At 40.5% G+C, this 25896-nt stretch overlaps 2 long non-coding RNA genes across 2 annotated transcripts in view; one reads left to right on the top strand and one right to left on the bottom strand.

Moving 5' to 3' along the window:
* The first annotated feature begins 678 nt into the window (after positions 1 to 678).
* Positions 679 to 25896, top strand: part of LOC117674204 (uncharacterized) — an 81824-nt gene continuing 56606 nt past the window's right edge. Inside the window, exons 1-3 of the long non-coding RNA XR_015731319.1 lie at positions 679 to 834; positions 13605 to 14158; positions 21363 to 21430. This is a non-coding gene — a long non-coding RNA (uncharacterized LOC117674204). The remainder of the gene's footprint in view (positions 835 to 13604; positions 14159 to 21362; positions 21431 to 25896) is intronic.
* On the bottom strand, positions 3160 to 4675 carry LOC117674205 (uncharacterized). Its single transcript, XR_004593756.2, has 2 exons — positions 4214 to 4675; positions 3160 to 3480 (listed from the first exon to the last, which is right to left on the bottom strand). It is a non-coding gene; the product is annotated as an uncharacterized LOC117674205 (long non-coding RNA).

Here is a 25896-nt window from a genome sequence, read left to right on the forward strand (position 1 = left end):
AAGAACAACTCTGGGAACATATGAACATCCTATTTATAAGACAACCTACCTCTGTAATCTTAGAGATTGTGGGTGGTTAAACCAGTTTGGTCTAGTGGCTAGAAACCAGGAGGCTGTGAGTTCTAGTCCCGTCTTAGCCATGAAAGCCAGCTGGGTGATTTTGGCCCAGTCACTTTCTCTCAGCCGAACTTATATCACAGGATTGCTGTTGTAGGACAAATAGGAGGAGGAAGGAGTCAGTTCAACACCCTGAGTTATTTATCAAAATAATAAAGATGGGAGATAAAATAAATAAATAAAAATAAAGATTCAGCAAGAAATAGCAAGTATGGAGATACACTTGATGGCCATCAACCAGGCATGGAGATACATATCATCAGCCAAACTGGGTGAAAGCAGAGGAACATATATGCTTCAATGAGATCTTTCCCAAAAACAGACTGGCTACAGACCTCTGTTCTTTCAAAACATGCATGAAAAGTCTGGCATTTTCTTGACTATGGTGTTATTTTAGCTGGTGTTAAGGACAGAGAGCTGTTCTGGTATAAAATCATGCCGATTACTGAGCTTTTCCATTGTATAATAATAGACCTCATTATTTCCGAATCTGGCATTTTCTAGATTACCGCTGCCCCTATCCTACCCAGTATAGATAATCTTTAGATGGGGTTGCTGGAGTTTTATGTTCCATCATCTGGAAGATTCTGAATTGGGGAAATCCACTGTATCACTGTATGAGCTGTGATTAGAATGCAGTCTTGCTAACTCACTGCTCACTGCCAGGAGTTTGATCCTGACCGGCTCAAGATTGACTCAACCTTCCATCCTTTTGAAGTGAGTAAAATGAGGACCCAGATTGTTGGGGGGCAATGCGCTAACTGTGTAAATCACTTAGAGAGGGCTGTAAAGCACTGTGAAGTGGTATATAAGCCTACGGCTATTGGTATTGCTGTCCCTTTCATGGATAGAATGCTTAGATTTACAGCTATTGTTTTGGGGAAATGGTTGCTTGGGGGAATATTTTGACAGAATTTTAAAACATTTCCTTCACTCTCTTGAAAGAAGACGAAGGCATCCATTTTGCTTGAACGTGTGGCCGTTTTCTCTTTCTCTCCCCCTTTCTGATGCTTCCATATCGGGTAACAGCTGGGTGAGGGTAGCACGAGCTGCCTTGTTCTCTGCTGAACTGCTTCTTCTCCTCCCCCCCCCCACTTTTGGCCTTTGTTAAAAATGTTTCTGATAAATAACAGACTCTCCACAGCTGTTCAAACGAAGCTGGAGGAGGGTGGGTGGTTTTCTTTTGGGGAGGGGCGGTTTTCAAATCGACACCTCGGTGCTCATTTGATGCTAAAGTGGGTTTTTGCTTTAGTAGGTAAATAAGCTCTGGTGGAGGTTTTTTGTTTTTTTTTTGTTCAGAAAAATGAGCTATGGGGGCAGCCTGGAAAGACAATGGAGACTGTGAATTGGCCACATCTTAAAAACAAAAGTCCCCTGACCTCTCACTGTGCAAAAAGGGCATTTTGAGAGCTTGGCAAAGGCCCTGTGGGTAATTACTTTAAATGGTGACTTTTACCGCTCTTTTGTTTCATTACAATTGGTGCTATTTCTTCACATGCCTTCAGTGTCAGCTAATTGGTACATGTGCCTTGTTTCTCATCTGAAGTCCATTGACTTCATTAGAACATTAGCATGTGTTCGGGCTTAATTGGGCTCCACTTATTTCGCAAAAGCATGAGTTATTTGTTGCCATTGGGCTGGCTCAGCTCTTCGGCACGATGAAAAGCGAGCATGAGGCCTATTTGCGTGCTTCTTTGAACTGATTTCTACAAACACAAGGGCTTTCTTTGTTGGGGCTCACTTTTGGAGACACAGATCAAGAGTTATCACTGGAATATTTAAAAACAGGATTGGAAGAGGGTGGCAAAAAGGGTTCTTTTCCTCCAACTGGAAAGTGCCTTCCTCATTTCTACTTTGACCTTGGATTCAAAGTAAGCACAGTATGGGTAATCCTCCTCTTACAAACATTCGTTTAGTTACTTTCGAACTTACAAGGGGACTGCAAAAAGGACTATTTTCACACTTATGACTGTTGCAGCATTCCCATGTTGCCATGTAATCAAAATTCTGATGTTTGGCAACTTGTTCATATTTATGACGGTTGCAGAGTCCCGGGGTCGTGTGAATCACCTTTTGTGACCTTCTGACAAGCCAAGTCAATGGAGAAACCAAATTTGCTTAACAACCGTGTTACTGACTTAGCAACTGCAGTGATTCACTTCACAAGGGTGGCAACGAAAATCATAAAATGGGGCAAAAAACTCCCTTAACAAATGTCTCTCTTAGCAACATAAATTTTGGACTCAGTTGTGGTCGTAAATTGAGGACTACCTGTAACTGACTTGGCAGGAGCAGTCAACAAGGATGTGGCAAAGAAGTGGGGTGGCGGTGACTTTTCCCTCTCTTGTTCTTTTCTTTGTTCCACACACTGCTTAATCATTACAGTTCCCATGAGGTCTCCCCATTTGGGTTGCCGTATCCTGGCTGCAAAAATCTGGGTGCTTAGGCCTGTCAGCAAAGAGACACAAAAAATTCTAACTATGAGTAGTATTTGTCTCACTTTTTGTGGTTCAAACAGGATAGTCCAAGCAATAAGGTTTGTTAAAGGTACAGGCAGTCCTCATTTAACATTGTTAATATAACTTGGGTTAACATAATTTGTTCAACAAATTATGTTCAACAAAAAGTTACAACAGTGCTGAACATGGGAATTGAAGTCCACACATGGGACTTCATGTGTGGGAGTTGAAGTCCACACATCTTAAAGGTGCCAAGTTTCAGAAACATAGGATAAAATCTATCATATACAACAAAGATACTCATTGTGGACCAGAGAAATATTATTTTAACAAATATCTTATGTTTTACCTTAAACAAATTTGCCCCTCAACTCACACATATGTATGAAATGGGTTGACGCTTGACTTCCTGATGGAATCAGTCAAAGTAGCCATCTCTCTCTCTCTCTCTCTCTCTCTCTCTCTCTCTCTCTCTCTCTCTCTCTCCCTCCCTCCCTCCCTCCCTCCCTCCCTCCCTCCCTCCCTTCCCCTCCCCTCCCCCCATCCCCATTGAAATGGCTGGTAATTAAAAGATGTGAAGTGGTTTAACTCTTTCTCTCTTGCTTTAATCCTATTGATCTTCACTCCTGGAAAGCGGTTGTTTGCACTGAGAGTGGAGAGAAATATGGTTCGTTGGCCTCCAAAGCTTGACCAGCAGTAATTCATTCTGATCAATTTTCTCTCCTTGCATAACTTGGATCCACATGATAATTTTTGTGTTGCAAAAGAGTATCTAGCGATTAGCCCTTGGAGAAGTTCATGAAGCTCTGCCTTATGAGTAGAATTGTGCTAAGATTGAGTGCCAAGATGCTTGGCTCTTGGGAACACTCAAAAAAATCCACGATCTCCAGAAATGTGGCGGAACCTGCAAATAAGCCAGACTGATATCACATGGTTCTTGACTTTAAATCAACTGTAAAAAGCTCTGTAAATATTCCCTTGTGGCTAAGGGCTGCAAGGAAAGATGGATATTCTGTTTACCACTTTAATGGCAAACATTAAAGTGTTTCCCGCTCCCCAAGAAAGCATTTCCATCATCATTTCTATATTTAGGGAGGGAGCTTCATGTATTGTTTAGCAACCTTTGGATGTAAGAGGCATATGAGTGCGCCATTCCTTTCCCTGCCCTCCTTTTCTCTCAGCTATAATTCTTGGTTGCCAAACTAAACTGCAGAATTGCATCTTCCATCTTCCAGCTAATGGAGGCTGCTTTGGAATCGTGCCAGAGAGACTGCCACAGCTCTTACCAGCCTGCTTCCTGAGACCACACCGGGCTCTGTGTCTGTGTGTGTGTGTGTGTGTGTGTGTGTGTGTGTGTGTGTGTGTGTGTCAGCATTCGTGGCTGATCTCATGAGCAGTCTCTTCTGGCCTTGGGCTTCAGATTGTCCGTGGCTGCCATAAAGACTAACAAAATTATTAGGGCTCTTGGGAACCAATCTGCATAATCAGAAAACCATTTCCTTTTCACTGCCAGATGTTGAATAGTTCTTCTAAGTACATTACAGAGAGAACATTGTTTTAATGGTACTTCTGAAATCTTCCGTAGAGGAGAAATACACTGTAATTAATTCTTATAGTAATATAAAGAAAGTACATACTGTTATCAGCTATTAGTTGACTTATATCCCACTTTTTCTTTGGAACGTGGCTCAGATCTCCAGGCGTCCAGCTGTGCCATATTTTCTCAACTTAATTGGATGCAGTTTATCCCGGCTGAGGTTTGAAAATATGATACCACTGCCATAATGCAAGCCTTGTTTTTTCCTCTGTTCAAGAAACGTAGCTGTGTTTGTAAGACTTTCGCGGGGGCGAGAATTTATGGTGTAGAATTAAGATTTAAGGATGCATCTGACTTTCTTCTTCCTGTTGGTCCAGAAACTTTGTTTCAAAAGCAATGAACAGGGTGGTGCAAAATAGATCATTAATGACAACATTCCTAAGGACTGCCTAGTCAGGCATGGCTTACATAGATTTTTCAGCTCCTTCCATTCCACTTAACTGAGGTCAGAAAGGCAGCTGATTCTTAGAATGAGTTGCCTCATTTGTCTGAAGTTCAGAGTGGGCTGCCTGTCGATGCACCCAATTGCGATATCCTATCCCAGTTCTTCTCAACCTTGGCGGCTTTAAGATGTGTGGTCTTCAAGCAAGCTGGCTGGGGAATTCTGGGAGTTGAAGTCCACCCATCTTAAAGTTGCCGAGTTTGAGAAACACTGGTCTGGACAATTGTGATATAATTACCTATTCATTATTAACACAACACACAAATCAGTGGTGGGTTTCAAAATTTTTTACTACCAGTTCTGTGGGTGTGGCTTGGTGGGTGTGGCTTGGTAAGCATGGCAGGGGAAGAATACTGTAAAATCTTCATTTCCACCCCACTCCAGGGGAAGTTACTGCAAAATCCCCATTTCCTCCCAATCAGCTGGGACTTGGGAGGCAGAGAATAGATGGGGGTGGAGCCAATCAGAATTTTTACTACCAGTTCTCCAAACTACTGAAAATTTCTGCTACTGGTTCCCCAGAACTGGTCAGAACCTGCTGAAACCCACCTCTGACACAAATGAACCTTCACAACTGGTTACTTTGTAGAAAAATCATGTGACTTTTTTTTCAATAGGTGTGCAGATCCTGGTAAAACTGCCCCCCCCCCTCATGTTTGTACCTACTGGTTAGCCTTTGGGAGGAAATAAATAGGAGAAAAGAGCATAGACCCAAGAATCATATGGGTGCCTTTGAAATAGAATCCGGAATAGGAATGCATTGTGTGGAATATGTATTTTGAATTCTGCAAGAAATAGAAAGAAAATGGTATACCAAACGAATCACACAAAAGGCAGCATGCTTTGGGATGTAGATTCATCAGAGCCTTGATATTTACTTTCTGGAAGGGAACATTTTGGGAAAGAAACCAACATAATGGAAGGCTTTTCTAAAACACATTCCTGGGGCACATATTATTGATTAATAAACCTTAAAACATTGTTTAATTGTGTTTTTTGGTCTGTACTGTGTGCATGTGCAGATAAAGTAAGTAAAAACAGGCATTGTTACACAATCCTCTCCACATTAATTCATCAGTTTGCAAAAATTGGATATGAATGACTGCTCACATTTTTCAGTATTTGGCTAAAGGACAGGTCTGTCTACCTGCTTTGTTTATTACATGCTGCCTAGTCTCGTGCATGTTTAGCAGAACCGAATGCAAAGGAATTTCTACAACAAAGGAAATCTTAGATTGAAATCATGTGTACATTTCTTTAGGAGTGAGCCTTAGAAAACAAAAGGATGGACATCTAAATTGAAACAATACTATTTTTTTTTATCATTTACAAGGAATTGGGATTATTCACATTAGAACTTGCAGATCGGTCTAAATCTCATCAGAGACATGTGAATGAATATTGGATTTTATACCATCACTTTTTTTCTTTTGTAATTTATTGAAAAATAAAGGACATTTCTGTGCAAGTTTTCTTTTATAAGTTTAATTGTATATGGAATGATTCTCATATAAGCAATATTTAATAAATTTCACAATGAGCCACCTAATATATATCTGATTGTAATCCAAGAATACATGCTTTTTGAAGGCCACTACCAATAATATCCAATTAAGTTATTTCCCCAAATATATAGTGCCATTGTATATGAACTGCAAGGAGTTCCATGCATTATTCTATGCATTATTTCCATGCAGTAAAAGAGATCAGGGATTTCTCTCCCTCCCTCCCATTTCTGTCTCTCTGTCTCTCTCTCATCATCTATCTATCAATCTAGCAAACATACACCTCTTTCTTCTCCAGATGATGATCAACATATGAAAAAGTCACTAATATTTATGTGAATCAGCTCTAGCAGCTCTTCTGTAGATGGAACAGTTGTAGGTGACTTCAAAATGAAGATGTCTATTTGATCACAGATAGAGTTGACCTTCCTTCAATAGTGATCCAAGGACAGCAACTACTAGGTGGTTTTTCTGATGCTACTCCCAACTCTCTGATGTTAAGGTTGCTTATTTTGCAACAAATGGGAAACACCATCTGTGTGGGGGTGGGCGGGGGTGGGCGGGCGAGAAGTTGTTGGGGAAGTTCTGGAGATCATAATGCTGAAGTGTAATGTTGCACACTGCCAAATGACAGGGGCAACATTAACATTTCCGATAGCTTTTTCCCCCCAACCTCAGTGAAAAAACCTCCCCAGTCCTGATAGTCATTTAAAATAATAAAAGATATGAAACATATGAAGAACGGTTACAAGAATTGGGTATGGCCAGTCTAGAGAAAAGTAGGACTAGGGGTGACATGATAGCAGTATTCCAGTATTTGAGGGGCTGCCACACAGAGGAGGGGGTCAACTTATTTTCCAAAGCACCAGAAAGCAAGAGAATAAAGTGGTTATAAGTCAAGGACTACCCGTACATGCAAGTAGCAAGTAGCAGGAAACTCTTTCTTGGAGTTTATTGAACAGTGATCCTTTCTAAGGTAGGTAAATTGAGGACCCAGTTGTGGGGGCAATAAGCTGACTTTGTATAAATATACAAAATATACAAAAGGATGAAGGCTATTGCTTAGCACATTGTAAGCCGCCCTGAGTCTCCGGAGAAGGGCGGCATATAAATCAAATTAAAAAAAAACAACAGTGATGATATTTCTGAGGGCACAACAAGCAACAAGCAACAAGTCAATAAAAAAGCAGAGAGAATGTTTCAGCTGGTGGACATATAGCATATTTTTTGTAATCCATGTAAAAAAAAGAAAGAAAGATATAAGAACCACAGTTGGGAATAAGGGTTTATTATTGTTATTTGCTTTTCTGCCTTTCCAGTTCTGAAGTATCAAAGGTGATCTTAAGCATGTGAATGTGTATTCAAGGCGGAGGCTTCACAGGCTCACTTCCCCATCTCTCATTTGTTACAAGGTCAGCTGTGAGTCCATAAACCTGGCCAGTCCCACCCTAAGAAGGCACAAACAGACCTTGATGTGTTAGCACACCTGGGCTTCCTCACAGCTGTTTGATTCACAACTGAGCAACATTCTCGGTTTTTCTAATGCTTTCATCCCCACCTAGCCGCTGTCGGATATTTTAGACTATTCAGTGGATAATTTTCTCCAGAGATTAAATTGCCAAGTGAAATCTAGGGACATTCAAAAACAAAACTAATACCTTTCTGAATGGGAACAAGCTGAGGAAACTCAACTGTGTTGATAAAATTCTATTCCTTTCTTTGTTTTTTCTTTGAAGACGTTTCGCTTCTCATCCAAGAAGCTTCTTCAGCTTTGACTGGATGGTGGGGAACGGAAGGATTTATATTCCTTGCAGACAGCTGGTCATTTGCATCCTTTTAAAGGGTCTTTGAAGCACTTGGAGGTTTATCTACTGTATGTCCTCAGGATCACCTGAGGAGTGCTAATGGTTCCTGTAGTCTGCAATTTTTTGGAAATCCATTCATACTTTCACACCATTTGAAGGGTGTTCATCCCAAATTGCATCGCTAAAAGTCTGTAGAGATTCTCAGTCATCGAGGTCATGGTTGTCCCAAATGTGCTTTTTCAGGAGGCAAGTGGACTTTCTTATTTTTTTTCTTCTTGGATGAGAAGCGAAATGTCTTCAAAGAAAAAACAAGAAAGTCCACTTGCCTCCTGAAAAAGGACCTTCAGGACAACTGTCATAAAATTTCTCCTTAGTTCTAGATTGCTTCTCTCCTTGATTAGTTTCCATCCATTGCTTGTTGTCCTGCCCTCAGGTGCTTTGGAGAACAGATTGACTCCCTCTTCTTTATGGCAAGGGCTTGGGAGTCCTGTGTTGAGCGGTATGTGTGTATGTCTGAATGTATACTTAGCGATTTGGATTGCCTGCCTGCCTCAGGAACTATTTGGCAGAACAGTGCAAACACTGATTTCTGCATTTGCCTTTTTCTTTTCTTTTCTTTTTCTTTTTTTGCCTCTTTCCATCCTGCTGAAACTGTGAATCAAGGCTAAAAATACCATCTCTCTTGAACTAGCTGAAAAACATAGCTAATTCAAAGGATTCTACAAAGGCAACATGCAAATAAATGAGTGTTGTGGAGTCATTTCCCCTATCCAATGTGGTATCAGCAAGCAACTGTGAAGATTGTCTTTGTTTTCGTTCTAACAAACTCAATCTTACCAGCCAAAGTAAAAAGCATGCTGCTTTTATCTGAAATTGCATTAGCACAACTTATCTCACTTGTTTAGGAAAATGTGGTATTTGCTCCTATATTATGAACTCTTAATCCCTTTATCAGCCCCCAGTTGTGTGTATGTTTCCCAAGACAGGAATCCCACTGAGATAAATAGAACTTGTCTCCAAGGACGTGGACTTAGGTGTTGAGCCTTTTGTTTTGTATCGCCCTGGCATAGCATTGACCTTTTCGGTGAAAGCAGTTGGTAATGGCAGCTCTTGGCAACAGGAATCAAAGGGAATAGAAATGAAACAAGCAAAAACTAAAGCAAATGTTCAGACCCCATTTGGAGTCCCGAGTCTAGTTTTGGGTTCCAGAGTTCAAAAAAGGCAGGGAGAATAAAGTTCAGGGCAGAAGCCACCAAGATGCTGAAGGGTCCAGAAACCAAGCCTCATGAAGGAAGAGTTAAAGGAATGGATTATATTTAGCTACAGAAAAGGTGACTAAGGGGAATTATGATAGCGGTCTCCAAATATCTGAAGCAGGGGTGAAATCCAGCAGGTTCTGATAGATTCTGGAGAACTGGTAGCGGAAATTTTGAGTAGTTCGGAGAACTGGCAAATACCACCTCTGGCTAGCCCCAGAGGGAGGTGGGAATAGAGATTTTGCAATATCCTTCCCCTGAAGTGGGATGGGAATGGAGATTTTGCAGTATCCTTCCCCTGAAGTGGGGTGGGAATGGAGATTTTGCAGTATCCTTTCCCTGGAGTGGGGTGAGAATGGAGATTTTGCAGTATCCTTCCCCTGCCACGCCCACCAAGCCACACCACACCACACCACGCCAACCAAGCCACGCCCACAGAACCGGTAGTAAAAAAAATTGGATTTCCCCACAGATCTGAAGGGCTTTCACATGGAAGAGAGGCCTATTCCCCAGAGGGCAGATCCGGAACCAGTAGGTTACAATGTTAATGAAGGAAGTTCAAGCTTGACATTCAAGAGGAATCCTAGAGTTGGCAGACATGTGAAATGGTGAGGTGTCCTCTATTGGTGGTCTTCCAAAAGAGGCTGGAAGGTCATACATTGGAGATGTTCAACTAGATCAGGCGATGAGCAGGGAATTGTACTAGATAACCTCTATGATGTCTTCCAGATCTGACTCTCTGGTTTTATGATTCACTCCAGAAACTAAATGTTCTTGAACAGTTAGTGAAAAAAAAAAGTAGACTATATAAATCTTTCGAGCTAAAACCCAGAAAGGGGAGGAGAATGGAGAACATTAATGGTCCCGAGAGATTCTTCCTTAGTTTTGCCACATTGCTTCTGTTTCTATGATTTATGGAAAAAATTGGTAGGAATATCTTTATTTTTCCTTTCATGCTCAATTTCTAGTATTCAAAGTATTATGTGTAGCATAATACAATGTTCAGGAAAAAAAAGTTTTATAACAGCAATATCTCTGAGGTACTTTGCTCATCCCCCCTTTGTTTTTTATAACAAGTTATGTTTGGAAAGCATTCAGCGGATTTCTGCTGCTAGTCTAATATGTCCAACCTTGAAAATGTAGCAGATGTCTCTCAGTTGTAGGCATGTTATATAATTAAATAAATTTAGACCTACCTGCAATAATCTTGGATACTCTTTTTTCCTGATTTGTTTGTAATTATTAGTCTTTGATTTGATTCTGCCATTATTAGGAATAGAGAAGAATTTGCAAAACTCAGGTTGCTAGGACTGTTTTTTGCTGACCCTGTATTGATGTTCTTATTGGGATGCGCTACTAAGAGGGCCGATGGTGGAAGCGTCATGGGAGCATTTGAAATAGAACACCAATAAATAAATAACAAGCACCAGACCCCTGGGGGTCATGTCTAGGACAACTCACCACAGCCAACTCAACTGAGGCCATCTTGCCACAGCCAACTTGCTGTGGCCAACTCAGTACGGCCAACTCACCCTGGCACAATTCACCACAGTCAACTTGCCATGGGACAAAACTTACATAATATCAAATAAATGATGGAATAGAACCATTAGAGAAAGGATGCAAAAGGAGGAACAAAATGAAATGGGAATGACAAAAACTAAAATATCTTTTGAATTATTTTAGATAATTAAATAAAATTATTGAATTGTCCTGCAGCAAGTTGTGCCACAGCATGTTGGCCACTGCCAACATGTTGGCTGTGGCAAGCTGGCCATGGTGAGTTAGCCTTGGTGAATTGGTAATGGTGAGTTGGCCGCGGCAGGTTGGCTATGGCAAGTCATCCCATTCCACTGGGGCTCCTATCTGAGGCAGAACAGCAACAGCAGAAGATCTCCCAGAGGTATGACAGTGATGTTGGGCGAGCCGTCCTTTGCTGCTGTTCAAAGGGTCTTTCATTATATTTAAGCACCCTCAGCCAGTCTGTGGCAAGGCACAATGTAGATATGCGAGATATCCTGCCTAGGGACCTATGTTGTTATATTGGTTCTCTTGTGTTTCTGCATGCACAGAAGGTAAAAAACACATTACTTTCTGGTTAAAACCAGGAAGTAGTGACACCTGGGCAGGTGGGTGGAGCTTTGCTCGGCCATCGCTACTGGATCGCTGAACCAACCGCGACGATCGCTACCGGATTGCCCGATCCGGTCTGAATCGGGAGCATTTCACCCCTGACTTTAAGCAAGAAGAAATTTAATGGAGATAATTCATTCTGATATCTCTTCATATGAATAACTGACAAAGTATGAAGAGGGACAAATCGCACCCTATTTTTAATTTAGAGTGGCTTTGGGGCCATAATATATTCTATTTAGATTCAACTATTTTGAATTTGCTCACTGCACAGGAATATCTGCAAAGTGTAATGCTTTCTAACAGCTGTATGGAAGAGCAAACATGGAAATGTTCCTTGTGCATAATAGCCATGAAATTGCATTGAATATTGTACGCTGTTATTAGTGCCTTGTGAACACCTAATTTGAAAGATTAATGAAAATGACAAATATGATTACTCTATGTTTATTGCCAATACCTTTTACTGGCCAAGCTTTTCTTATTTCTCCTTTATAAAATGATGTCAATTGGAAGATGCCAATTATTATAATTCCATTTGTATGTGTGTATGTGCTAAGTTCCAGAATATATCACCTTATAGTTCCTACATGTAACTGCATGATTGTGTTGAATTGCCATGGAGAAGTTATCTTTAAAATCTTCTGCCCCTTTTATAGCTGGGTATTTCCTTATTGTAGGGGCACAATGGCTCAGGGGTTAAAGACACTGAACTTGTAAGCTGGAGAGCTGACAGCCTGAGTTTGATACCTGATCTCCGCGCAAATGGGGTGAGCTCCTATCATTTGCCTTGCCTCCTGCCCACCAAGCAATTTCAAAGCATGCAAATGCAAGTAGATTAATAGGTATCACTTCAGTGGGAAGGTAACAGTATTCCACATGCCTTGTCAACTTTCCTCTCTTGTGTTTTGGAGCCCACTGACTTGGATATACTTAGAAGACCCATGACAAAAAGGACAAACCAATTGGATTGTTGCATCCTGCAGTTTAAGCAAGAAGGAATCTAATGAAGATAATTCATTCAGATGCCACTTCATATGAATAACTCACAAAGTATGAAGTTGGACTCAATTGGAAAGGAGAAACGCCTATCTATGATGGTCATTTGTTCTCCCCTGTGTGATGGTTTCACTGCTCAAAGCTAGAAGTGGGGGAAGAGAGGGAAGATGAGAGAGAAGGGGAGATGGAGAGGAAGAAAATCTGTTTTCTTTACAGATATACCTCAACTTTTGTATGCAAATATAAAACGGTCAATAAACAAGGAGATTAAAAAACATGACATGGCATTAATCAAGGGAACCCATAGATTCTTATAAGGATAGTTGAGATTATCTGGGCTTCCAATGACTCTGCCTGAATTCTCTTCTGCTGCTTTCAACAGCAGGAAGTTACTGTCCCTTAAACTGACCTCAGAAATCCTCTTCCAAACAAATTCGGATTTTTTTTACACCTGTAAAATGACCTATAGTTTAGACTATTCCTGCACCATATCTCAATCTTTTTATTTTGTCACATGATTAAAGGCAGTGTTTCTCAACCTCGGCCACTTGAAGATCTTCAAGTGGCCGAGGTTAAGAAACACTGGTTTAAGGTGTTTGAAAAATGGTCTCGTACCTGTTTCAAGAATAAGCCCTTAAATTCCCATTTACTTCATTTTCTCTTTATTAGATTTTCCTTTCTTTTTTTTTTTTAATTTATTTATTTTTTTAATTTTATTTATATGCCGCCCTTCTCCGGAGACTCAGGGCGGCTTACAATGCGTTAAGCAATAGCCTTCATACTTTTGTATATTTATACAAAGTCAGTTTATTGCCCCCACAAACTGGGTCCTCATTTAACCTACCTTAGAAAGGATGGAAGGCTGAGTCAACCTTAAACCTGGTAAGATTCGAACCTGCAGAAATTGCAGGCAGCTGTGTTAATTACAGGGTGCATTAAACCACTGTACTACCAAGGCTTTCTAGTATTCTTATCACCCTTACTATCATTCCCTGAGCTAATTTGACTGAATCCTTATTGGCGCCCAAAACTGGATGCTATGCAAGGTGAGAACTGGCCAAATACAGATATAGAAACCACGTTCCAGTTGATGCGGTTTCAAACTGATTTGCCTTTGGTGCAGCCAATATCACACCACTGACTCATCACTTGGTATGTAATTAGTTACTGTTCCAAAATCTTTTTCATAAGGACTGCTGCTAAACTAGCAATGCCTGTGCATTCCATTTCAGTTTCCCAAGTGAAGAAATGTACATTTCTCGGTGTTAAATTTCCCTTTTTTTATTTTCAGCTCCTTTCCTAGCCTCTCAATACCGTACTGATGCTTCCACTTCATCCCAGTCATGAATAAACATGTGGAGGAGTAGAGGACCCAGTCTGAACTCTGTGGCACCCTGCTTGATGCTTCAGCTCATTCTCCAAATTCCCTGAATGCCTGAGAGGGATGCTACACTGAAAGAACTCTGGGAAATGTAAATGGCATCCAGATAAACATGGCAGCTGTTTAGAGAACTAGGCCAAAAGATAACCAGTGACCCAGTTCCTTTTATGATGGGCCCAGCAAAGATGAGATAGGGTGGCTGCAACTGTCTGGGAATGTAGAGTTGTCCTATTCCTGTCTAACTGTTTGTGTACTACCTAAATACTTTCTTCTAACCAATCTGAGATGCAGACACCATAGCTAGGAAAACAGATTGCACATCACATGCCGAGGGAAGACGACACTTGGAAACTTTCAGACACAGCAAGAAAAAGTGAAGCCTTTTCACTGAGCTTTATTTCTTGAGTCTGTTTCAAAATCTTGTCAGACGCCCAAGTGTTTGTTTTCATGCTCCAGATTCTCAGGTAAGACTGTTTTTGTTTGTTCTGACACGCTGCAGCAACAAACAGGATGCTTTTGTTTACGCTAACATTATATTGTGCGTCTTTAAATAATCTGGAAATATTTTGATTTCTCTCCCATTGCTTTATGTTGCTTCTCTGAGAGAAGGACGGCTCACAAACAAGGTGTGACACCTATGGTGGATAAAGTAGAAAACCTAGAAAACTGACCGCAGAAAAGGCCCCTTTGAGGGTTTTTTGTTTGTTTTTCTTTTCTTTTAATTTATTTATTATTTAATTTTCACATCAACGGGAGGTGGTGATATCAGTCAATACAGTCTAGGGGCACCATATACTTTTGAGCTGGCCCTGGGTCCAGTGAAGTAAGGCAGTCAAGAATAATAGCAGTCCAGCCTTGTTTTGCATGTAGGAAGTTATCTTAAATTTGCGTATGATAGAAGAGTATGTTCAACCTTCCTTGATAGTGGGACTTCTTCTTCTGTCTGGTTATTTGTGTTGTCCTGGTGGCAAAATTGTGACTCAGTTGCAAAGCTCTTGATGACCATTAGACCACTAGAAGACACAAAGGATCAAGTTAGAGAGAGATCTTCACGGAGAAAATCCATCTGCTAGGAGTAGCTAAGTAGCTCTGTAGCTAAGACTTGATGGCATCTAATCGCTAAATGGCAGCAGTGAGGTCCTGTTTTCTATTTCTCTTTGAGCAAAATCCATAATTTTAAAACTACAAAATTATCTCAGGCAGGTGAAGATAAGCCAAATAACTATCTTATCTCTTATTCTTTGCTCTCTGCCACTTTACTACTAGATTTAGTTTTTTAAAAAATGCATGGAAGATTGGGACATCATATATTTCACCCAAACTGGATTAAGAAATTCATCCCAGAGATAGTAATATTGATCTCTCTTGTATGCTTCTATCTTAAATGACAATCTGTTGAAACTGGTTCTGGGTCTCTTAATATAAAACACATTGCTGCCATTTTGAAATGCAGAAGTAGCACTCTTTTCAATGTGATTATTTTTTTTTCAAAGATGACTGCTACAGCTGCTTAAAATTATATTGTAATTCTAATTTTAAGATGCTGACATCGTGTGCTTTGCAACCTTTCCCTCTTAAATCTCTACAGATTGACATGTTGAAACTGATATGAAGATTAAAGCAGAAATTCAGGCTATGATAATTAGTTTGATTTTTTTTCCCCTCCTGCCAAAAATTGTTTCCGCCTCTAAAGTCTGTACGCGTTGTCCAGCCAGATTGCTATTTTTCAAAATAATTTCCTAATTTCTTTCTTTTTTCTTTCCTTCTCCATTCTGATTGATTAATGGCATGGCTGCTTGTTAGTGTAGTTTGCCTTTGAGACATGTTTTAAAAACTCTTTCCTAGTGGAGCAGAACTCTGTCGATATACCCTTCCCTTTGTTCACTATATGCTGAAAACTTATTATTTATAGCGTCTTCTTCTTTTCTGCTACCTTCTCTCATTTGTTATTGTCTTCCCAGGCTATCCGACAGCCCTGGAATTTCTTGGTGATCTCCCTTCCAAGTACTGACCAGTTCTGATTCTGCAGTCCTTATCTTTTAGAGTGCCATCAAAGTCAGCTGGGTACTCAAGAAAACTCCCTATTCTTCTGTTGACTTTGAAGATGCATTCAGGCCTTGAACTGACACCCTTCCCAAACTGCTCTTCAAAGGAAGCAGGGATCTGTGAACATTTGGATGATTCTGCAAACATTTAGAATAAGTTTCTAAAAGAAAAAAAATCTACTTTTGTCTCTTTTTAGCAAAGCAACTCTGTTGAATTATTCTTGTACCGTTTGCATTTTCATTGTTTACACCTAAAATCTGCCATTGGCTTTTACTGGGAAACTTTCTTTCTTTCTTTCTTTCTTTCTTTCTTTCTTTCTTTCTTTCTTTCTTTCTTTCTTTCTTTCTTTCTTTCTTTCTTTCTTTCTTTCTTTCTTTCTTTCTTTCTTTTTGTTGAAAGCATTTTATGGGCCTTAGGGTCTTTTTTTTTTTTGCCCCTTAAGCTTATCTTGCCCCAAGGGGAAGCTTTATTGCAAGAATCTGAACTGAAGCTATGATAGAATGCAGCATACTGAGATAGATATAGAACATCAATGGGGAGCCTTACGTAAGAATGGAGGGACTTTGCATCTTGAATATTCAAAACTGCCTTCATCTTATCTCCATTATACCTCAAATTAGGACCTGTCATTAGCAAAACATAGATTTGCATCCATAAGTGCAAATGGGATTTCTAGGGCAGATGCCTTCCAACCAGTGGTGGGTTGCTCCCGGTTTGGACTGGTTTGTAAGAACCGGTAGTAAAACCGGTGGGAGGCTCCGCCCACTGACCCGGATGTCATCATAGGTGATCTGTGCATGCGCAGAAGCTTCTGCGCATGCGCAGAAGAGCGCTTGCGCACTGCAAACCGGTAGTAAAGGTAAGTAGAACCCACTGCTTCCAACCCTGGCAGAGATCTCTCCTACTGTTTGATGGGGCTTTTAAAAACTTATTATCTCTAGCCACACCAGAGAAATGGTATTCTCTTCTTAAATGGCTTAAATGGCTGTATTTATTTTGTTTGCATACTGCTTATTAGATAAGTGATTGAGAAGAACACGGGATAGTTACTACAGAGAGTAACTAATGTATAATTGCAACAAACTGGAGATCTAACTGGAGCAGATTTACCCAGGACTGCTAAGGCTGAAAAACTCATATGAACCACCAAAGGGCAGAAAAATAGGCTTTGCTATATCTCTAAAAATCACCTGGCTTCTTGCACCTCAGATCTGATGGTCCTAGATTGACCTAACTTGTGATCTCTAGATGTATTTGATTGCAACATCCATAATATTCCTAACAAAAATAAAGGCAGCTACAGTACAGTGAATCTGCACGGGACTAATTATTAGAATGAACTTGCACTGGAATAATTATTAGAATGATTAGAATAATGAGAGGAGGTGTGCTTCGAGCTCCTGCAAACGTGGCTATAAAACACATTTAAAAAAAAACAAACTTCCGTCTGTCTTCCCGAGATTGAATCAGAGAAGATTAACTGCTGACTCAAAGGGAAGGTGAGGAACCTCAGTTTATCCCTCTGTGAAGTACCCTCCCTGGAGTATATATTCCCTCTTGCTACTACACTGCTTGGAAGACCTAATTTACTTACTGGCAGACAGGTGATTTACAGCCTGACATAGTGAGACTTATTGCATTTCTCCGTACAAGCAAGAACTCATAAACAAGGCTTAACACCGGCAATAAGTAATACAGGAAAGAAAGAAATCTTTGCAAGTGAACGTAGTGAATGCATGATTCTCATTCCTTACGTATTTTAAGTGGGAGAAGTAAGGGGCAGCCTTATGGGTACATATTTGAAGACAGACAAAGATGTTTGGGACCCTGGTCTTCCTGTGGCAAGTAACTGACCTTGCCATATGCAGCAGACTTCTTTCCCCCCACAAAATAACTAGACCCTATTTTGGTCTCTGACAATAAGATAATTGGGACTAACTACCTGAAGAACAGACAGTGGACTCCCAAGATCTGTATTTCCCAGAGCCAGAGATTCCTGGGTATAATTTTGCTTCTGAATTGGTTGAACTACCTGATCTTGAACCTTGTGCAGAGTGTGCAGAGAAGAGCAACAAAGATGATTAGGGGACTGGAGGCTAAAACATATGAACAACGGTTGCTGGAATTCGGTAGGTAAAGTTTAGTGAAAAGAAGGACTAGGAGTGACATGATAGCAGTGTTCCAATATCTCAGAGGCTGCCGCAAAGAAGAGGGAGTCAAGCTATTTTCCAAAGCACCTGAAGGCAGGATAAGAACCAATGGATGGAAACTAATCAAGGAGAGAAGCAACCTAGAACTAAGGAGAAATTTCCTGACAGAACAATTAATTGGTGGAACAACTTGCCTCCAGAAGTTGTGAATGCTCCGACACTGGAAGTTTTTAAGAAGGGACTGGATAAGAGATTTGTCTGAAATTGTATAGGGCTTCCTGCCTGAGCAAGGGGTTGGACTAGAAGACCTCCAAGGTCCCTTCCAACTCTGTTAACAACTCTGTTGGTCTTCTAAAACATAATCTCAAAAACTCTTTGTGTGGAAGGGTAAAATCTAAGACCTGTACTTGCCAGGCAAAACAGCAAGCAGTATTATGTTTCAGCATAAAGGATTTTGCTCAATGCAGCCAACCCAAAAGGCTTTATCAGACCTAGTCCACTGCTGGTAGTAAAGCACAGGTTATAGATACTTATTCTTCTAAATAATTATGTGCCCATGACATTGTATGCCTACAGAGGCATGGCTCTGTGAACAACAAAGAGGTTTAATATATTTGCCGGACTTTAGAACCTGCTTTATTCCAGCAGTCAAAAAAAAAAAAAAAAAAGATTCTATGGGACCTCCGCCAGTTGGCTCCTCCATTTTAGTAAATTGGAAATGGAATTTAGAATGCAAGCAAATCAAATTAGTCTTCTCCTCTCACCTGTTACTGGTGAAGCTGTGGGCTTAAAACAATATTTTTTTAAAAATATTAATATTTATCTTCCTCCCCCCCCCCAAGAATTGCAATACTCGCATAGTGTGAAAGAAACAAGAAACAACTGAAAGGATCAGTGCTGTAGAGCAATTCTGGAAACGTGGAAAAAGAGAATATTTGAATCTTTGTGGCTTAGAAAAAAGTAGTTAAAAATATAATATGCATGAAATATGGAAAGTGGAATAGAAGGGTTTTTTTTCCTCTTTGCCCCAAAGTTCTACAAAGCAAGGTCATCCAATAAGAGATTCAGCCAAGAAAGAATAAATAATCTTATCTATGCAGAACAGTTAACCAGTTGAAAATGTACCCATTCACATGGATGGCTTTAAAAGAAGATTTGACCAAGCCATGGGCAATAAATCTAATTACTGCCAAATGTATCTAATAGAAACCACAAAGAAACTATATCCGTCATTGTGTGATGGACCATTGTGCAAATGATACGAAATATGCAATCTGCATCTATGGCACAAAGATGTAAATTATGTTTAGTATGAAATATCCATCATTTGCATGATGGTATCAAGATATACATTTACACTCATTTGGTTATCTTATAGGTGCTCATGATGACCATTATAGCTCACCTCCAGGAACCAAGGTTGTAACATCTGAATGCCAGTATTGAGGACTGTGGGTGGATAAATTCTATCACATTTATATTCTGCCTCTGTACTTCCAATGGCATCTAATTGGTCACACTAGAATACGGAATAACAGAATAATAGAGTTGGAAGGGACCTTGGAGGTTCAACCCCCTTTTTGTTGTGGTCCGCCAGCAACCTGCAGAGCTGGCAGTGGAGTTGGACAGTGAGGAGGCTGGGGAGGAACATGGGCCAGTCCTGGAGTCTGGGGAAGGCCTGGATGAGGGCTCTGCATTGGAGGCAGAGATGGGGCCAGGGCCATCTGGGAATGATGCGCGGACTCCGGAGCCCCCAGAGTCGGACAGCAGAGAGGCAGAGGAACAGGAGGAGCCTGTTCTAGTGCATGCATGTGCAGAGCTGCCAGAAGGCAAGAGCAGCTAAAGCAAAAGGATGACTTGGGAGTAAGGCCAGGAGATGATTGGCCCCTCCCATAAGGCTTAAAAGAGAAACGAAGGCACTTGGGCCTTTTGCAGGAAAGCAACGTTGCTAACTCTGTTTCCAGTTGGCATCTCTTGTTTGTTTCTGAACTCCATGGGGCTTTGCCAAGTAAGGCCTTTGGCAGGGTGTCAAAGAAGATAAAGGTTGGTGATTATCCCGAAGGACTTCTTCCGAAGGACTTTTTTGCAACTAATTGGGACTCAGCTGGGAATGAACATAATTCTCAGCTGTTACAATAAAATAAGTTTTTTGGGGGACTAATTGTGTATTGTAGTGACTCAGTAAGCCTAGGTCACAAGACTTTTCAGGCAGGAAACCCTATACAATTTCAAGAGATTGTCCAATCTCTTCTTTAAAAAAGTTCTAGTTTTGGAGCATCTTCTGGAGGCAAGTCATTCCACTGATTAATCTCTCTAGCTGTCAGGAAATTTCAGGAACTAGGTGGACTTTGGCTCAGGTTATAGGGTTCTTGGTTTGTTGTGTAACAGCCACATAGTGTATTTGTGAATTTGGATAATCTGGAATAACAGGAACTCTTTGTGTAGCTCTTCCAGAGTGTATAATCCACTCACTAACAAGTGAGACTGTCTCATCACCTAGACAAGTGTTTTGACAAACCATAAGAGAGACTATAGTTGTAGTCAAATCTATGGCTTGGTGAACAAATATTGTTTCTTAACTTTCAAAAGACAACTGATAAAATGTCAGTAACTTGAATCATACAGTGTGGGGAAAGAGCAAACAAACCAACAAAAAATCCACTGAGTGTGTCAAAGCCTTTGGAAAGACCTAAGATGGATTTTTAGAACCTTCTAATATAATATACAAATATTACATTAATAATATTTGCATAGCACACCATTTAGCAAAGCTATACCAAGACAGATTGAAGATAAGAAATCCCTTTTGGTCAAAATGACAGTGATGATCAATTACAAAATCCTCTGTTCTACACAACTCTAATCTGTGGATAAAATCAAAATGCACAGAATCTCTTGCAATTTGTTTCTCCATTTCTAGACGTGTGCACAGGGTTCTCGACTTGAAAGGGCTAGAAATGTTTAAAATGAACATTTGTAGTCTATCAGCAAAAAACACAAGTTTTCCTGTCTCAGAATTGTTAGGCCATAAATTCTTTCTTGACTTGATTACAGGCGCTGTAAGTGTTGACTTTCAATTTATACTTTTGGATATGAGCTCTTGAATGTTCTGATTCTGAGTTTCTTTGTCCCATCTTCAGCAAAATGGATTGATTGTGGGGGTTAAGCCAACCTTACTGTACTGTCTCTGGGCCTCAGATGTTACACTGATGAGATCTTAGTGTCTGGCACAATTTTAGAGGAATATAAAAATTTGATTTGGTCTGCTGCCCATCTCTCTTCCCACTTTGGACTGTTGAGAGAACATCTGGGAGGGCATTGCAGACATTAATCCACATTCCGAACACTTTAGGGTGTGAGGAGGGGGGGGCAAGACTATTGGGTTCTCTTTATATCTGTTGATTGTGTCAATTGGCCTGTGGTTCCACTCATAAATTAACTGCACATCCCATCTTATATTTTTCTTTCCTAGACATGGCATTCTCTTTTCCCGACTTATGACAAGAACATAAACGTCATTATTTCATTGTAAAGTGTTAGGTATGTATGTTGTTGTTTTGAAGATAGCCTTTCAAATGTTCCTTTTTGTCATATACATTGGGTTTTTTTTGGCACCAGAAGACTCAGAGCATAGTCTCCCCTCTCGTATGTCAGGAGTCCCAGGAGCCTTCCTGCAGCTTGATCCTGGAATAGGAGGATGAGATGAGACTGTAGTCACAATCCACCATTTATATTTTCTACCTTGAAAGAGCTGCTGCCCATCTTGCTGCTGTGCCTTATGGAAAAATAAGCCCATTGTGGATTTTGGGGCTTATTTGGTGACTGCTATAGGTTGCTTAAAATGAACCCATTATGAAGTATCGAGAGACATATATAACTTCTATGCTGGAATATGTATAGGTTTTCCAATACATTATTTTATTTATTTATTTATATCTTGCCTTACTTATTTTTATAAATAACTCAAGCAGGTGAATATACGTACCTAATACTCGTCCCAAAGGTGAAGCAAGAAGCTTTTTGGATGAGAAGCAAAACGTCTTCAAAGAAAAACAAGAAAGTCCAGTTGTCTCTTGAAAAAGCACCTTTGGATCAACTATGACCTGGATGACTGAGAATCTCCATAGAAGATATACTTATACCTATTACTCTTTCCAGGGGTGAAATGCTACCAGTTCGCTCCAGTTCTGGTGAACCGGTAGTGATAAAAGCTACCAGTTCGATTGAACCAGTAGTTTAAAAAAGCTACCGGTTTGGTCAAACTAGTAGTTAAAAAAAGCTACTGGTTCCTCCGAACTGGTATTTCCAATGATCAGCTGTGCCACCCATTTTGAGAAATGCATTGGAATGTTTGGGAATTGAACATTCTAAACCCACATTAGTTTGAGAGAAATAGCCCAAGTTAGTAAATACCAGAAATGATAAAGATCCTATTCTTTAACCTCCCAAAGTTAAACTGGCTGAGGAGAAATCACTATCACTACCCTTTAAATCTCATTCTTCTTCCACAGGGGACTGGATTAGACCTGCTTCAAAAAATGCCACTTTATCATTGTCCCATATAGATGGATCTATCTGAATTGCCTTAAAGATATTATATTTCACATTTGACCCAGAAAAGAACTGTCAATGATCCAAGGGCAAAAATCCTCCTTTAGTAAGTCCACAAAAAAATTCCAGAGGACAAAACCTATTTCTCGGGGTGCACCTTGTTATTTGGAATTTTGCACAATGTGAAAAGAAAGATCACAGGTGATCCTAGAACAGATTTGATAGCTCCAGGGGACCCAAAATGGAGTCACTCACTGAAGGAGGTGGAGAGTCTAAATAGTTTGCAGATTATTATTTATAGTATAGCAATTATATGCCTTGTCCTTGGCTGAAGCACTGCCGTTTGCATCAGTCATGTCGGCTCCCTAAATTTACTGATCTCATTAGAAGATAACAGTGACAAAGACAGCTCATAATACTTTTGAGAAATGTCAAACCATTAGCGGGTCATTGTCAAAGTTATAACATGTCCTTTTAAGCTGCTTAGGAAACTGGTGGCAGCCTATGATACGGAGATTAACCCGCATCAGGAGAGGATGTAGCTGAATGGTTAATATTCAGCATGACTCCCAAAGCACAGAGCTGCCAAGCAAAATGATCCAATCAGGTGATAAAACTAAGACACATTAAACGTACACATAAAAAAAAAAAAACAACAAACCAAAATCCACCTAGCCAAGACAAGATTCCCAATTCTCTCTCTCTTCGCCCCCAGGTTTTTTTTTTAAAATCTTGGTATCTTCCAAGATGGGAGGAATAACAGGTTTTGTCATCATTACTCTGAAATTTAAACCATATGCTAGAATGGCAATGAGGCATTGAATATTTGCAGGTTGCTCCACCCAGAGCTGCTTTTGAAGACCAGGCAGAAATTGGTCTGGATTTGTTCATGCGAGACCTCCCCTTTATGCTGGTCTATGACTGTAATAAATATTTGAGTTGAGTTGAGACCATCATTCTGAGAATAATATGAATTACTGGTTGGCTTCTGGGTGCAACTCAAAATGGTAGCCATTTCCCTTAAATCCCTGCAGGATGTAGGGCTGGTTGACAGTTTTCCCGCTTTGCAGACTAAACTGGGAACAGTTAATCCAAGGAACAAGATTGTGCATACTCAGATGAATAGAGTTTACTAGAAATAATGGTAAGCTGCACACAAGAGTTCCAGCAAGTATCTTATATTCAAATATTATTTACTGTGTTTTCCCGAAAATAAGACCCTGTCTTATATTTTTTTGAACCCTGAAATAAGCACTTGGCCTTATTGCCATGCGTTCAAAAGCCCGATTGGGCTTATTATCAGGGGATGTCTTATTTTGGGGGAAACAGGATATTTATTTATTTATTTATTTTATTTTATTAGATTTATATTGCCGCCTATTCGCCCAAAACTCATTAAAAAAATCAAATAAATTACTGTAATAAAATCACCCCTGACCCCCACCTCCCGCCCCAGTGACAGCTGATCACATGAGCCATTTAATGGGTTCCATCCCACTCTGGGTTCACCAGGCTCTCTGGCAGAACCAGGTCTTCAGCGCCTTCTGGAAGAGATTTAGGGTGGGGGCCATTCTAATCTCTGGGAGAATGATGTTCTAGAGAGAGGGAGCCACCACGGAGAAGGCCCTTCTTCTGGGTCCCACTAGGTGTATCTCCCTCGGGGATGGGACCCGCAGCATTCCCTTGAATTGCACCTGGAAACAAATTGGCAACCAATGCAGCTCCCGCAGGAGAGGTGATATATGTGCACACCGGAGTCTGCACAAAACCATGAGGGCCACTGTATTTTGCACCAACTGGAGCTTCCAGATGCTCTTCAAGGGCAGCTCCATGAAGAGTGAGTTGTAATAGTCAAGATGGAAAGTGTCTTGACTATTATTATATTATACTACAAATATTATTTTTATTCAGTTAGCTCTTGGTTACATTCATTCAATGACCATCTGAAGTTACATCATCACTGAATGAGGCAATTTAAGACTGGCTCTCAAAGTTGTCACCATTGCAGCGTCCCCATGGTCATGAAATCACAATTCAGGTACTTGGCAACTGGCTCACAATTACGACAGCCACAGCATACCATGGTCACATGATTGCCATTTGAAATCTTCCCTGGTGGCTTTCAACCAGCAAAGTCAATGGGAATGGTAGAAGGAGGTCTTAAATAATGATCATGTGATGACACGCTAAATGACTGTGCAAGATTTGTCCAATGCCCACAATTGCAACAGAATGGTTGTTGTAAATTGGTGCAGTCCATGTGACATTATGCTTTATGACCACATCACTTAGCAATGGAGTTAGTGGTTCCAGTTATCTAGTTAACCTAGGATTGTCTGCATTGTCAATTTATGACGGCAAAATGCCAATCTTCTTCCACCTGCTTTTTTTGCTGTAAAGGTCCGGGCCTGTTTTATGAAGACAGGGCACTCTGCATTTCATTTCATTGTTTTGATAACTGCTAGTCATTTTATCAGTGTGAATAACTTTCACATTAAGTTGTTCTGCCCCAGCTACAGATCCCAAAGAACGCAGCACACACAAAGTCTGTACAAACCTTAGTTTACTAAATTAAATCAGTCTTTTTTCAAACAAAGGCTGTTAATTAACTTTCTTAACAGCCTACAAGAATCCAAATAATAAATAATCGTAATCTTACTATGGTTGGCAGAAAGCCCAGAAACAATTTGCGGAGAACTAAGATCAAGACGCGCAGGAGAGTGAATGAAGTTGTTCCCTGCAAATTGCCTCAGTCGTCATCCTTCCTTAAATAGGCTAAGGGAGTGTCCAATTAGCCCCAAGCCTTACTCTCAAGGAGACCTCCTCCTGAGGAGCCACCCCTGCCTTTTGGCAGTTCTGCGCACCCGTGCATCGAGAAGAGGCTCCTCCTCTTCTTCCTCTTCACTTATGGGAGCTTCTGGAGGTTCTGAAGGCCCTGGCTGAATCCCCGCCTCTGGCACCACATCTTCTCCAGCCTCCTCATTGTCCGACTCGAGTGCCAGCTGCACAGGCTGCTGGCGTAGCACCACACCAGCCTCCTCACTGTCGGAATCAGCTACTAGTTACATAGGCTGCTGACGGGCCACAACACTAAGTATTTTCTACCTACTCTGTGGAATATGCTTATCAGGTGAGATATAGGAGGAAAGACTTGCTATGGGTCCCACCTCTGAAGAAATTTTGATGATTGAGAACTTAAAGGCAAGCTTTAAGAGATAAATATGAACCCATCCCTATTAGTGTTTTGGAGGACAATGAAGAACTGGTTCTTTTGTACTACTTCTGGATAGGAAACAGAATTTTAAATGCTGTTCCAAAGGAAGTAGTACCAGGACACTGGATGGGAATGAGACAACGTACTGTTGTAGTTTATACGTCCTGTTGAAGTTGTAGAGAATTTTGTTTATGTTATATTGTGTATGTTTTAAAACTTAGCTGCTCTATGGAGGAATTGT

The sequence above is a fragment of the Pantherophis guttatus genome, chromosome 1 (assembly GCF_059756535.1).
Source record: "Pantherophis guttatus breed Tessera chromosome 1, ASM5975653v1, whole genome shotgun sequence".
NCBI lineage: Eukaryota > Metazoa > Chordata > Lepidosauria > Squamata > Colubridae > Pantherophis > Pantherophis guttatus.